Here is a 12,238-nt window from a genome sequence, read left to right as displayed (position 1 = left end):
ACTGTTCATAAGTAGTTCGTTGGTTTCTGGGTATTTAACTTAATTTCTCTTTGTTAAATGTTTACTAGTTAAATCCTTGTGCAACAGGTAAAAGGGTAAACTTTGCTTTTCATTCCCTTATGGTACTTTCTCTGTAGCACCAAAGGTTGTTTTAAATTTCTGTCTTCTATACTTTGAATGTTGAGTGAATGATTTATTTAATTTGCTTGTGGTAGTGTGTGTGTGTGTGTGTGTGTGTGTGTGTACAACTGATTTTTGTGTATTGATTTTTGTATCCTACAACTTTACTGTCTATTCTAACATTTTTGGTGTGGTCTTTAGGGTTTTCTATATATAATAGCATGACATCTGCAAATAGAGACATTTTACTTCTTCATTGCTGATTTGGATGCCTTTTATTTCTTGTGTAATTGCCAGGTTAGTATTTCCAGGTTAGTATTTCCAGTTGAATAAAAGTGATCAGAGTGGGTGTCCTCGTCTTGTTCTTGATCTTGGAAGATAAGCTTTCAGCTTTTTACCAGTGAGTGTGCTCTTGGCTGTGGACTTGTCACACAAGGCTTTTATTATGTTGAGTTTCAGTCACTCTGTATCCACTTCATTGAGAGTTTCTATCATGAATGGATGTTCAATTTTGTCCAGTACTCTTTTTTTTTTTTCTTTTTTTGTGGTACGCGGGCCTCTCACTGTTGTGGCCTCTCCCGTTGCAGAGCATAGGCTCCGGATGCGCAGGCTCAGCGGCCATGGCTCACGGGCCCAGCCGCTCCACGGCATGTGGGATCTTCCCAGACCAGGGCACGAACCCGTGTCCCCTGCATCGGCAGGCGGACTCTCAACCACTGCGCCACCAGAGAAGCCCAGTCCAGTACTCTTTTATGCATTATTGCGATGGTCATATTTATCTTTGATTTTGTTAATGTGGTGTATTACATTGATTTGTGGGTGTTGAACCATGCTTGTATCCCTGAAATAAATCCCACGTGATCATGCTGTATGATCCCATTAATGTATTGTTGTATTTGGTTGAATATTGAATATTGTTGATTTTTGAGGCTTGTTGCATGTATTTTCATCTGGGATATTGGCCTGTAATTTTCTTTTCTTGTAGTGTCCTTGTCTGGTTTTGGTATCAGGGTAATTCTGGCCTAGTAAAATGTGTTTACAAGTATTCTCTGCTTTTCTCTTTTTTTTTTTTTGGAAGAGTTTGAGAAGAATTTGTATTAGTTCTTCTTAAATGTTTGGAAGAATACACAAGCAAAGCCATCTGGTACTGGACTTTCACTGTTTGGGAGCTTTTTGATTACTTATGCAATCTCCTTGCTTTGTCACATTTTCTATTTCTTCATGATTCAGTCTTGGTAGGTTTTATGTTTGTAAGAATATATGCATTTATTAAAAATTGTCCAATTTGTTGGCATATAATTGTACATAATAATCTCTTATGATCCTTTGTATTTCTGTGATATCTGTTGTAAATTTCTGTTGTAAAATTTCATCTTTTATTTCTGATTTTATTTATTTGAGTCCTCTCTCTTTTTCTCTTGTTGGGTATAGTTAAAGATATGTTTAATTTTTTTTACCTCTTGAAAGATCAGCTCTTAGTTTCATTGATCTTTTGTCATTTTAGTCTCTGTTTCATTTATTTCTGCTCTGATATTTGTTATTTCCTTCCTTCTACTAACTTTGGACTTACTTTGTTCTTTTTCTGATTCCTTGCAGTAGAGAGTTGTTTATTTGAGTTGTTTATTTGTTTATATTTCTTGTTTCTTAATGTAAGCATTTATCACTTGAACATCTCTCCCATAACTGCTTTTGCTGCACCCCTTAAGTTTTAGTATGTTGTGTTTCCATTTTCATTTGTCTTGTGTTATTTTTTTATTTCTCTTAAAATTTCTTTGACCCATTGATTGTTCACTAGTGTATTTTTTAACCTCCACATATCTGTGACTTTTCCAGTATTTTCTTGTAATTGATTTCTAGTTTCATACCATTATGATTGGAAAAGATGCCTGATATAATTTCAGTCCTCTTAAATTTATTGACTTGTTTTGTGACCTAATGTATGGCCTATCCTGAATAATGTTCCGTGTGCACTTGACAAGAATGTGTAGTCTGCTGCTATTGGATGGGATGTTCTTAAATGTCTGCCAAGTTTATCTGGTCTAACATGTCAGTTAAGTCCAGTGTTTTCTTTTCTTTTCTTTTTTAAAGATTTTTTTTCCTTTTCTTTGGATATGGACCATTCTCCAAAGTCTTTATTGAATTTGTGACGACACCACTTCTGTCCCATGCTTTGGCTCTTTGGCTCTGAGTCATGTGGGATCCCAGCTCCCAAACCAGGGATCGGACCCACACCCCCTACATTGGAAGGTGAAGTCCCAACCACTGGACCACCAGGGAAGTCCCAAGTCCAGTGTTTTCTTATTGATTTTCTCTCTAGATGATTGACCCATTGATGAGAGTAGAGTCAGTAGAAAAATAGTCCCTACTATTATTGTATAGCAGTCTGTTTCTTCCTCTAGGGCTGTAAATATTTGTTTTATATATTTAGGTTCTTCTATGCTGGGTGCATAAATATTTACAAATGTTGTATCTTATTGTTGGATTGGCCCCTTTATTGTTACATAATTACCATCTTTGTCTCTTATTGCAACCTTTGTCTTAAGGTCTATTTTATCTAATATAGATATAGCTACCCAAGCCTTTTTTGGGTTTCTGTTAATATGAAAGATCTTTTTTCCATTCCTTCACTTTTACTTTGTGTGTGTTCTTAAAGACAAAGTGAATCTCTTCTAAGCAGCGTACGGATGGGTCTTGTTTTTTTTTTTTTAACATCTTTATTGGAGTATAATTGCTTTACAATGGTGTGTTACTTTCTGCTGTAGAACAAGTGAATCAGCTATATGTATACATATATCCCCATATCCCCTCCCTCTTGCATCTCCCTCCCACCCTCCCTATCCCACCCCTCTAGGGGGTTACACCGCATGGAGCGGATCTCCCTGTGCGATGCAGCTGCTTCCCACTAGCTATCTATTTTACATTTGGTAGAGTATATATCTCAATGATACTCTCTCACTTCGTCCCAGCTTACCCTTCCCCCTCCCCATGTCCTCAAGTCCATTCTCTACGTCTGCATCTTTATTCCTGTCCTGCCCCTAGGTTCTTCAGAACCATTTTTTTTTAAGGTTCCATATATATATGTTAGCATACGGTATTTGTTTTTCTCTTTCTGACTTACTTCACTCTGTATGACATTCTCTAGGTCCATCCACCTCACTACAAATAACTCAATTTCATTTCTTTTTATGGCTGAGTAATATTCCATTCTATATATGTGCCACATCATCTTTATCCATTCATCTGTCGATGGACACTTAGGTTGCTTCCATGTCCTGGCTATTGTAAATAGTGCTGCAATGAATATTGTGGTACATGACTCTCTTTGAATTATGGTTATCTCAGGGTATGCCCAGTGGTGGGATTGCTGGGTCATAAGGTAGTTCTATTTTTAGTTTTTTAAGGACCCTCCATACTGTTCTCCATAGTGGCTGTATCAACTTACATTCCAGCCAACAGAGCAAGAGTGTTCCCTTTTCTCCACACCCTCTCCAGCATTTATCATTTGTAGGTTTTTTGATGATGGCCATTCTGACCGGTGTGAGATGATACCTCATTGTAGTTTTTGATTTTCATCTCTCTAATGATTAGCAATGTTGAGCATCCTTTAATGTGTTTGTTGGCAAGCTGTATATATTCTTTGGAGAAATGTCTATTTAGGTCTTCTGCCCAATTTTGGATTGGGTTGTTTGCTTTTTTGATATTGAGCTGCATGAGCTACTTGTGTATTTTGGAGATTGATCCTTTGTCAGTTGCTTCATTTGCAAATATTTTCTGCCATTCTAAGGGTTGTCTTTTTGTTTTTGGTTTCCTTTGCTGTGCAAAAGCTTTTAAGTTTCATTAAGTCCCGTTTCTCTAAGAGGTGGGTCAAAAAGGATCTTGCTGTGATTTATGTCATAGTGTTCTGCCTATGTTTTCCTCTAAGAATTTTATAGTATCTGGCCTTATATTTAGGACTTTAATCCATTTACAGTTTATTTTTCTGTATAGTGTTAGGGAGTGTTCTAATTTCATTCGTTCACATGTAGCTGTCCAGTTTTCCCAGTACCACTTATTGAAGAGGCTGTCTTTTCTCTATTGTATGTTCTTGCCTCCTTTATCAAAGATACGGTGACCATATGTGCATGGGTTTATCTCTGGCCTTTCTGTCCTGTTCCATTGATCTATATTTGTTTTTGTGCCAGTGCCATATTGTCTTGATTACTGTAGCTTTGTAGTATAGTCTGAAGTCAGGGAGCCTGATTACTCCAGCTCCGTTTTTCTTTCTCAAGATTGCTTCGGTTATTCAGGATCTTTTGTGTTTCCATACAAATTGTGAAATTTTTTGTTCTAGTCCTGTGAAAAATGCCACTAGCAGTTTGATAGGGATTGCATGGAATCTGTAGATTGCTTTGGGTGGTGTAGTCATTTTCACAATGTTGATTCTTACAATCCAAGACAATCGTATATCTCTCCATCTGTTTATATTGTCTTTAATTTCTTTCATCAGTGTCTTATAGTTTTCTGTATACAGGTCTTTTGTCTCCTTAGGTCGGTTTATCCGTAGGTATTTTATCTTTCTCTTGTAATGGTAAATGGAAGTGTTTCCTTAATTTCTCTTTCAGATTTTTCATCATTAGTATATAGGAATGCAAGAGATTGCTGTGCGTTAATTTTGTATTCTGCTACTTTACCAGATTCATTGATTAGCTCTCGTAGTTTTGTGGTAGCGTCTTTAGGATTCTCTATGTATAGTATCATGTCATCTGCAAATAGTGACAATTTTACTTCTTCTTTTCCAATTTGGATTCCTTTTATTTCTTTTTCTTCTCCGATTGCTGTGGCTAAAACTTCCAAAACTATGTTGAATAAGAGTGGTGAGAGTGGGCAGCCTTGTCTTGTTCCTGATCTTAGAGGAAGTGGTTTCCATTTTTCACCATTGAGAACGATGTTGACTGTGGGTTTGTCATATATGGCCTTTATTATGTTGAGGTAGGTTCCCTCTATGCCTGTTTTCTGTAGAGTTTTTAATCATAAATGGGTGTTGAATTTTGTCGAAAGCGTTTTCTGCATCTATTGAGATTATCATATGGTTTCTAGCCTTCAATTTGTTAATATGGTGTATCACATTGATTGATTTGTGTATATTGAAGAATCCTTGCATTACTGGGGTAAATCCCACTTGATCATGGTGTATGATCCTTTTAATGTGCTGTTGGATTCTGTTTGCTAGTATTTTGTCAAGGATTTTTGCATCTATGTTCATCAGTGATATTGACCTGTAGTTTTCTTTTTTTGTGACATCTTCATCGGGTTTTGGTATTAGGGTGATGGTGGCCTCATAGAATGAGTTTGAGAGTGTTCCTCCCTCTGCTATATTTAGGAAGATTTTAAGAAGGATAGGTGTTAGCTCTTCTCTAAATGTTTGATAGAATTGGCCTGTGAAGCCATCTGGTTCCAGGCTTTTGTTTGTTGGAAGACTTTTAATCACAGTCCATTTCAGTGCTTGTGATTGGTCTGTTCATATTTTCTATTTCTTCGTGGTTCAGTCTTGGCAGGTTGTACTTTTCTAAGAATTTGTCCATTTCTTCCAGGTTGTCCATTTTATTGGCGTATAGTTGCTTGTAGTAGTCTCTCATGGTTGTTTGTATTTCTGCAGTGTCAGTTGTTACTTCTCCTTTTTCGTTTCTAATTCTGTTGATTTGAGTCTTCTCCCTTTTTTTCTTGATGTGTCTGACTAATGGTTTATCAATTTTGTTTATCGTCTCAAAGAACCAGCTTTTAGTTTTATTGATCTTTGCAGTTATTTCCTTCATTTCTTTTTCATTTATTTCTGATCTGATCTTTATGATTTCATTCCTTCTGCTAACTTTGGGGGATTTTTGTTCTTCTTTCTCTAATTGCTTTAGGTGTAAGGTTAGGTTGTTTAATTGAGATATTTCTTGTTTCTTGAGATGGGATTGTATTGCTATAACTTCCCTCTTAGAACTGCTTTTGCTGTATCCCATAGGTTTTGGGTCATCATGTTTTCATTGTCATTTGTTTCTAGGTATTTTTTGATTTCCTCTTTGATTTCTTCAGTGATCTCTTGGTTATTTAGTGGCATATTGTTTAGCCTCCATGTGTTTGTATTTTTTACAGTTTTTTCCTGTAATTGATATCTAGTTGTATAGCGTTGTGGTTGGAAATGATACTTGATACGATTTCAGTTTTCTTAAATTTACCAAGGCTTGATATGTGACCCAAGATATGATCTATCCTGGGTAATGTTCCATGAGCACTTGAGAAGAAAGTGTATTCTGTTGTTTTGGATGGAATGTCCTATAAATATCAATTAAGTCCATCTGGTCTAATGTGTCATTTAAAGCTTGTGTTTCCTTATTTATTTTCTGTTTGGATAATCTGTCCATTGGTGAAAGTGGGGTGTTAAAGTCCCTTACTATTATTGTGTTACTGTCGATTTCCCCTTTTATGGCTGTTAGCACTTGCCTTATGTATTGAGGTGCCCCTATGTTGGGTGCATAAATATTTACAAGTGTTATATCTTCTTGGATTGATCCCTTGATCATTATGTAGTGTCCTTCTTTGTCCCTTGTAGTAGTCTTTATTTTAAAGTCTATTTTGTCTGACATGAGAATTGCTACTCCAACTTTTGATTTCCATTTTCATGGAATATCTTTTTCCATCCCCTCACTTTCAGTCTGTATGTGTCCCTAGATCTGAACTGGGTCTCTTGTAGACAGCATATATACAGGTCTTGTTTTTGTATCTATTCAGCCAATCTGTGTCTTTGGTTGGATCATTTATTCCATTTACATTTAAGGTAATTATCAATATGTAAGTTCCTATTACCATTTTCTTAATGGCTTTGGGTTTGTTTTTGTAGGTCTTTTCCTTCTCTTGTGTTTCCTGCCTAGAGAAGTTTCTTTAGCATTTGTTGTAAAGCTAGTTTGTGGTTGCTGAATTCTCTTAACTTTTGCTTGTCTGTAAACATTTTAATTTCTCTGTCAAATCTGAATGAGATCCTTGCTGGGTAGAGTAATCTTGGTTGTAGGTTTTTCCCTTTCATCACTTTAAATATATTGTGCCACTCGCTTCTGGCTTGCAGAGTTTCTGCTGAAAGATCAGCTGTTAATGTTATGGGGGTTCCCTTGTATGTTATTGGTTGCTTTTCCTTGCTGCTTTTAATATTTTTTCTTTGTATTTAATATTTGATAGTTTGAATAATATGTCTTGGCGTGTTTCTCCTTAGTTTTATCCTGTATGGGACTCTCTGCTTCCTGGACTTGACTATTTCCTGGCCCATGTTAGGGAAGTTTTTGACTATAATTTCCTCAAATATTTTCTCAGATGCTTTCTTTTTCTCTTCTTCTGAGACCCCTAAAATTCAAATGTTGGTGTGTTTAATGTTGTCCCAGAAGTCTCTGAGACTGTCCTCAATTCTTTTCATTCTTTTTTTCTTTATTCTGCTCTGTGGTATTTATTCCCACTATTTTATCTTCCAGGTCACTTCTCCGTTCTTCTGCCTCAGTTATTCTGCTGTTGATTCCTTCTAGAGAATTTTTCATTTCATTTATTGTGTTGTTCATCATTGTTTGTTTGCTCTTTAGTTCTTCTAGGCCCTTGTTAAATGTTTCTTGTATTTTCTCCATTCTGTTTCCAAAATTTTGGATCATCTTTACTATCATTACTCTGAATTCTTTTTCAGGTCGACTGCCTATTTCATCTTCATTTGTTTGGTCTGGTGGGCTTTTTCCTTGCTCCTTCATCTGCTGCATATTTCTCTGTCTTCTCATTTTGTTTAACTTACTGTGTTTGGGGTCTCCTTTTTGCAGGCTGCAGGTTCGTAGTTCCTTTTGTTTTAGGTATCTGTCCCCAGTGGATGAGGTTGGTTCAGTGGCTTGTGTAGGCTTAGTGGTTGAGGGGACTGGTGCCCATGTTCTGGTTGGTGGGGCTGGATCTTGTCTCTCTGGTGGGCAGGGCCACGTCCGATGGTGTGTTTTGAGGTGTTTGTGAACTTAATATGATTTTGGGCAGTCTCTCTGCTAATGGGTGGGGTTGTGTTCCTGTCTTACTAGTTGTTTGGCCTGCGATGTCCAGCACTGGAGCTTGCTGGCTGTTGGGTGGAGCTGGGTGTTAGCATTGAGACGGAGATCTCTGGGGGAGCTCTCGCTGATTTATATTACATGGGGCCGGGAGGTTTCTGGTGGTCCAATGTCCTAACCTTGCCTCTCCCACCTCAGTGGCTCAGGCCTGACACCAGGCCAGAGCACCAAGACCCTGTCAGCCACACAGGTGGAAATACATTTGCTTTTGATTCTTGCATGTTCCTGGCCTGTGAACGTAAGAGTCTTGTCTCCTGCAGCTGTTAAGATGAGTAGTTCTCTGCACCTGCCCACCAGAATCTTAAAAGTTTATATAGAGGCCGGTTTCAGTCGCATATTCAGTGCCGATGGTCTCAACCCTGCCTTACTCTCTCAAAAGTTGCATCCTTGGAAAAGCTATATTTGTTTGTTTTTTGTTTTTTAATCCATCCAGCCACTGTATATCTTTTTGTTGGAGAATGTAGTTCACTTACATTTAATGTAGTTATTAATAGATATGGACTTATTGAAATTTTGTTAATTGTTTTCTGGATGTTTTGTAATTCCTCTGTTCCTTTCTTTTCTTGTTCTTTTCCCTTGTGATTTGATGGTTTTTCTGAGTGGTATGCTTAGATTTCTTTATCTTTTGTGTGTTTTCTGTAGGGTTTTGCTTTGTGATTACCATGAGGCTTACATAAAACATCTAAGAGTTATAACAGTTTATTTTAAGCTGATGACAACTTAAGTTTGAATGATTCTAAAACTCTACATTTTTACTCTCCCCTCCCAGCACATTTTATGATTTTGATGTCACATTTGCATCTTTTTATCTTTAGTATCCATTAACAAATTATTGTAGTTATAGCTATTTTTACTATTTTGCCTTTTAACCTTTATATTAGTTATATAAGTGATTAACCCACCACCATTGCATTAGATTATTCTGAATTTGACTACATGTTTACCTTTATCAGCAAGATTTATACTTTTACATATGTTTCCTGTTACTGATTAGTGCCGTTTTATTCCAGCTTAAAAAAATCTTTTTAACAGTTCTTGTAGGGTTAGTCTATTGGTGCTGAACTCCTTCAGTTTTTGCCTGTCTGGAAAACTCTCTCTCCTTCAATTCTGATTGGTGTATATAGATTTTGCATCCTGCAACTTTACTAAATTTGTTTATTAGTTCTAAGAGCTTTTTCTGGTGGAGTCTTTAGGGTTTTGTATATATAATATGTTCTCCTTCAAATCTGAAGGACAACTTTGCTGGGTAGGTTATTCTTGGTTGGTAGATTTTTTTTTCTTTCAGGAGTTTGAATACATATCCCAGTCCCTTCTGGCCTGCAAAGTTTCTGCTAAAATAATCTGATAATTTTGTGTGTGTTCTCTTGTATATAACAAGTTGTCTTTCTCTTGCTGCTTTTAAGATTTTCTCCTTGTCTTTATCTTTTGACAGTTTAATTATAATGTGTCTCAGCGTGAGTCTCTTTGTATTCATCCTTTTTGAAAATCTGGGCTTCCTGGATCTCGATGCCTGTTTCTTTCTCCAGGTTAGGGAAGTTTCAGCCATTATTTCTTTGAATTAGCTTTCTGCCCTTTCTCCTTCTCTTCTTCTGGCACCCCTATAAATGTGTATATTGGTCTGTTGGATAGTGTCCCATAAATCCCTTAAGTTCTCTTCAATCTTTTGTCTTTTGCTCCTGTGATTAGATAAATTCTACTGTCTTATCTCAAGTTTATGGATCTTTATGATTGATCTAGTCTGCTGTTGAAACCCTCTATTGAATTTTTCAGTTCACTTATTATACTCTTCAGCCTTGTGATCTGATGGGTACTCTTTAATATTTTCTATCTCTTTGTTGAAATTCTCACTTTGTTCATGCAAATGATGATGGAGCAAAGATGCTTCTGACCACACTGAGCATCTTTATGTCTGTTAGTTGAAGTCTGTTAGATAACTTACTAACCTCTGTTTTATTAAGATCTGTGTCTGGAGTTTTGTCTTGGTCTCTAGTTTGGAATATATTCTTCTGTTTCTTCATTTTCCATGACTCTGTGTTTGTTTTTGCACATTAGATAAAGCCGTCTCCTCTCCCAGTCTTGCTAGAGTGGTCTTGTGTAGGAGATGAACCTTATCTATCAGGCTGGCTCATGCTCCTGTAACCTTGGTGATTGTCCAAGCCACCTTTTTTGTTCCTAGTACCTCCCAGTAGTTGAAGGTGTGCCAACTTGACAGGGTTCCAAAGGAAATGATCACAGCACCTACGTGAAGGCTGGTTGGTAGCTGGGCCCTCAGGCAGCAGCTGGGAAAGTATGTAGATAGGCATCTTCCAGAAAGAAATGGGAGCTGGGTGTTTTGGCCTACTCCCTCTGCACTGGGCCCAGGTGTATAGCTTTGTGGCCAGGGTGTGCTCTTGAGCCTTTTAAGAACTTCTTTGTTTGCTACATGAATGTAAGTCCTGTTTGCTATCAGAACCAAGCAATTTGGGTGCCTGCCCCTGAGGTGGCAGCCACAAAAGCTGGGGCACAGATATGTATACAAGTTCCTTCCAGGGAGATAACTAGCAACCTGGAGCAGGCTAGAAAAAGAGGGAGGAAGAGGTGTCTTCGGGCTTCCCTGGTCTTTGGAGAGGATCAGGGAGTCAGGCCCTAGGTGCATAGTACATTAGAATGCTGACCCTCAGGCGGAAACTTTTGAAGTATGCAAAGAGACCCCTTTCAGGGAAAGACTGGGAGCCTGGGCATTTCTCTTTGCTCCTTCTATGCTGATCCCTGGGGTGATGGCCAGTTTAAAACTGCCTCTGTTTTCTGTAGTCCTATGGGACTTGTACATGGAAGCACTGGTGACTGTCAGAGCCAGGTGATCTGGGGACCCATCAGCTACCAGCAGCCACAAAAGCTGGGGTGCAGACTTGTGTACAAGTTTCTTTCAGGGAGATTCTGGCAACTTGGAGCAGGTCAGAGAGAGAGGACAGGGGTGGTGTCCACTGGCTTCCCTGGTCTTTGGGGAGGATGGCAGTCAGCCCCTAGATATGGGCTCAATTAGAAGCCTGACCCCCAGGCAGCAGCTTTTAAAGTATCCAAGTAGACCCCATTCAGGGAAAGACTGGGAGGTGAGTGTTTTTTCCCTGCTCCCTCTGCACTGACCCCGAGGTGATGGCTGAAGTGAGTGCTTGTGCCCTTTAACAACTGCTTCTTCTTTTGCTATAGTCTGTGGATCTCATGGACGCAAACCCCATTGGCTTTCAGAGCTAGGTGTTTGGAGGCCCACCCCTCGGGTAGGAGTCTTAAAACCTGGGGGATGTAGATGTGGGGTCCAAACCCTTCACCCCTCAAGGAGAAGCTAGCATTCAGGGATTTCCTTCCACAAACTGTACAGTCTGTGCCAGGGCTGGGGTTTATGGCAACAGCATGTCTCAGCCTTTCCTACTCATACATAGGAAAGACGTAGGTGTTTTCTTGGTCCCTCATTGTATAAGAAGTCCTTAGCCAGTTTGAGTTTCTTTCAGAGGGAGTTGCTCTGTGTGTAGCTGTTCACTAGGTGTGTCCGTTGGAGGAGGGGGCGTCCAGGAGCCTTCTGTGTCACCATCTTTAAACACAGCTTCAATACTTTCTAAACTGTTTTGTTTTTTCCTGGGATGGATAAATCTGAGCATGGCTGGAGGATAAGGGCAGGATTCCCCAACGAAGAAAAGATTTATGATAAAAGAGGGAACATTGGTGGAGCCGGGTTTTGAGAGGAGCGATATGAACTCAGGATAACAGGGCAGGGGTTTGACCCTGGATGTGGCCCAGAGGGATGAGCCTTCGAGTTGGAAGGGAGGAGAGAAGGGGGGCAAACTAGACAGTGTGAGTGACAAGCTAGTATGGATGAAGAATGTCCTCTGCCATATCAGTAAACAAAGGATGTTGCGGCCACCAAGCTAGCAGCCACTGCAGCGGCGCTGACTGTGCACCCTGAGGGGATTCAGGATGGAGAAAAACAGGACACTGGCCCTAGCTAGTTAAGGTGCATATCAAAGGAATGACTTCAATAAGCCCCGACTCTCGCATCTTCCCAT

This window comes from Globicephala melas, chromosome 2, assembly GCF_963455315.2.
Source record: "Globicephala melas chromosome 2, mGloMel1.2, whole genome shotgun sequence".
In the NCBI taxonomy this organism is placed as follows: Eukaryota; Metazoa; Chordata; class Mammalia; order Artiodactyla; family Delphinidae; genus Globicephala; species Globicephala melas.
This window is presented reverse-complemented; position numbering follows the sequence as displayed.